Source organism: Chionomys nivalis, chromosome 18, assembly GCF_950005125.1.
Source record: "Chionomys nivalis chromosome 18, mChiNiv1.1, whole genome shotgun sequence".
NCBI classification, from domain to species: domain Eukaryota; kingdom Metazoa; phylum Chordata; class Mammalia; order Rodentia; family Cricetidae; genus Chionomys; species Chionomys nivalis.
The window spans coordinates 7,186,584-7,190,597 of record NC_080103.1 but is presented as its reverse complement, the minus strand read 5'-3'; positions in this window follow the sequence as shown (position 1 = coordinate 7,190,597).

Sequence of the window (4,014 nt, the reverse complement as noted above, 5' to 3'; positions counted from 1 at the left end):
GTTCTAGGAGGAAATTCCTAAAGCTGAGAAACACTTCCAGCAAAGTAATTGTATATAAAATTAACTAACAAAAATTGTTATTCTTCCTAAGAAAAATGATAAATGGTCCGAGAAAGAAATCAGGGAATCAACACTTTTTACCATAGTTTCCAATAATATAAAACTTCTTGGGGTATATCTTACCAAGCAAGCAAAACCCTTGTATGCTAAAAACTTTAAGACATTGAAGAAAGAAATTGAAGATGATATCAGAAGACAAGAAGATCTCCCATGTGCATGGATCTGTACAATTAATATAGTAAAAATTGGTAGTATTGGCATACTACCAATAGATAGAATGGATCTAGGATCAATCTACATATTTAATGCAATCCCCATGAAAGTTCCAACACAATTCTTCATAAAAATTGGAAGGACTATTTTAATCTTCATATGGAAACATGCGCGCGTGCACACACACACACACAAGAATAGCTAAAATAATCCTTAATAAAAAAAAACTGCTGGAAGGCTCACCATTCCTGATTTCAAGTTGTACTACACAGCCATGGTAATAAAAACAGTGATATGGGAAGTGTATATGTGATGTTCTTATTGGTTAATGAATAAAACTGTTTTGATGATATACAGATGAATAGAAATGGGTTAATTTAATATGTAAGAGTTACTGAATAAGAAGCCTAAGCTAACAGGCTAAACAGTGTAGCAATCAATATAGTTTCATGAGATTATTCAGGTCTGGGTGGCCTGGAAATGAACAAGCAGTCTCCATTTACATAATGGTGCCCAAAGTGAGATGTGAGCATGACCCTAAGACTAAGAGTCTCGTGCTCTACCAACTGATGCCATTTTGTAAATGAAGAATGCTCTTTTGTTCCTTTCTCATTAGCATTAAAAATTAAAAGTTATTAAAGCATTATGCAATCTATTTCTGGGAGTATTTTTATCCCTTTCTGCTTAACATATCCTTTACAGTTTGATTTGATCTTTCTATAACTGCCTGACCTGTAGGATTGTGTGGTCTGTCTGTAATATGCTTTATAATAAGAAAAAAACCTGTTTCATTTTTTGAGACATATGCTGGACCATTGTCTGTCCTTACTTATGCATGTATACCCATGATGGCCATAACTTCTGATAAATATGTGATTACTGAATCAGATTTTTCTAAACTCAAAGAAGTTGCCAGTTGAGAACATGAATAGGTATCAATGGTGTGGTGTACATATTTTAATTTTCCAAATTCCACAAAGCATCTGCCAGATTCCATTCCCTTGAGTATCCTTTGGTTACTTCCTACATGTAGCAGTGTTTGGTTATATAAAGAACAAGTAGAACATCTCCTTATTATCTCCTTAACTTACTTTCATGTGATAGAAAAATCCTTTTTTTTAACTTTTGCTATTGACGTGATGCTTTTTATGAAATTCTGAGGCGTTCAGCACATTTCCAATTAATAATCTATTAACTTCTGCATTACCTTGTGCTAGAGGACCTGGTAGACCTGTATGAGATCAGATGTGTGTTATGTATATGTGACAAAGCCTATTTCTAATTATATCTTAAACATGAATAAATAATGAAGTCAATTATGTATCATCTGGTGTAAATTTAGCAGTTTCAATAGGCAAAACAACTCTTTCTGCATATTGAGAATCAGTAACTATATTGAGAAGTTCTTTAAAATCTTTTAGTACCATGAGACTAGCATATAATTCTGACTTTAGGACAAAATCATAAGGGCTTTGTTCCACTTTACTTAAATCTTCTGATTTGTAACCTACCTTTCCTGATTTATTTGAATCAGTATAGAATGTACAGGCTCCAATTATTGGTGTCATGTACAATTTGGGGAAGGATCCAAAAAGCTCTCTTTATAAGGTTAATTCTACTGCTTTGGGGATAGATGTTATTAATCTCTCCCAAAAAATTAGTAAAAGTTCTGTGTGAGCATTCATTGATTCCCATAATTTTTTAATTTCATCATTTATAGACCATAAATTCTACTGGGTCTATTCCTGCTAATTGATGAAGTCTCAGTTTTTCCTTTATAATTAATTCAGAGATCTTTTCCACATAGTATTTTAAATTTTTTACTCAGTTTATGTGGTAAAAAAATCTATTCTAAGATAATATCTTCCCTCTGCATTAAAATTCCTATAGGGGAATATTTGGGGGGTAATATGACCAGAATGCAATTAAGATTCAGATCTACATGATCTATATGTGCCTCCTGTAATTTCTCTTCAATCAAAGTCAGTTCTTTCTCTGTTTCAGCTGTTAATTCTCTGGGACTATTTAAGTCTTTGTCACCATCTAAGGTTTTGTTTAAATGAATTATTTGATCAGGTGCTATTCTAGAAGTGTCCCCTAGCAATCTTTGAAAATCACTAAGAATCTGCAATCAATCTCTCCTAATCAGTGCTTTTCATGTTCTAATTTTCTGTAAACCTATTTTATAACCTAGATAATTGATAGAATCTCATCTTTGTATTTTTTCATAAGTAATTTTTAACCCCCAACTAGGCAAAACTTCCTTTACTTCAAATATTCTTTCTAAAGTATCTACATTTGAATCAGATAACAAAATGTCATCCATGTAATGGTAAACTACAGATTCAGGAAATTGCTTACATATTATTTCCAATGGCTGACTTACAAAATATTGACACAGAGTAGAGCTATTTAACCTTCGCTGTGGGAGTTTCTTCCATTGGTATCTTTTAGTAAACTGAAAATTATTGTAAGTAGGAACTGTGAAGGCAAATTTTTCTCTATCTTTTTCTTATAAGGGAATAGTGAATAAACAATTTTTAAAATCAATAACTGTAAGAGGCCATCCTTTAGGCAATATGGAAGGAAAAGGAATTCCAGATTGTAGAGGACCCATTGGTCAAATCACTTTATTAACAGCTCTTAGATCTGTCACCAGTCTCCACTTTCTAGATTTCTTTTTACCCACAAATGCAGGAGAATTTCACAGGCTAGTTGACTCTTCAGTCACCTGAGCATCTAGTTGCTCCTGTATCAACATTCCTAAGGCCTACATTTTCACTTTTGTTAAATGCCATTTTTAACCCATATAGGTTTCGTAGTTAACCATTTTAAAGGTAGGGCCATTGGTACCTTTGAAAGTTTGCTAGTTGTTTTGTGTTTTTGTACAGCCTGGATGGTTGGTGAGTTTTTTTTTTTTTTTTTTTTTTTTTTTTTTTTTTTTTCCTTTATAATATTATTCCCAGAAACACAAGCTGGCTTATGGTCTGTTTCTGAGACTGCAGGAATGTTAATCTGGGCATTCCATTGCTGCAGTAGATCATGACCCCATAGATTCACTGCTACATTAGCCACATACGGCCTCAGCCTTCCTCCCTGTCCTTCTGGCCCTATGCATTCAACACATCTTATGCTTTGTTTTATTCGAGATAGGGTTCCAATTCCTAGGAGCTGAACATCTGCCTTTTGAAGAGGCCAATTCAGATGTCAAAATTCTGGATGATAGTCATATCCCCACCCATTTCCAGTAATCCTTCAATGACCATGTTATTTATTTGTACTCTCAGGTTTGACCTTTGATCATTTATAGAAGTCTGCCAAAATATATGTTTCCTATTTTTTATTGAACTTTTTGATCAATTCTCCATATTTATTCTATCATCCAGAGCAGTATGTTTTTTTTTTTTTTTTAATTTTTACAACAGACACTGGATTTTCTAATTTTCCTGGGGAGGTGTGTCCTCCATAGTGACTGGGAGTGATTGGACCACCTTTAACTTGGGAGCCTGTGAGAGCCCCCCCCCCGCAAGAGTTTCGTGATGGTAATGGGTTGCCTTGTTTGTCTCTTGTTGATCTACATTCATTGTTCCATTGTCAGCCTTTGCCACATCTTCTACATAATCCAGAAGATTGGGGCCTTCTATTTTTGTCATCCCCAGAGGTGCCTTAGAAATGACTTGTCTAAAATGCCTTCTCAGATGTCCTATTCTACCGCAATTAAAACATTTGAAATTTTTGATG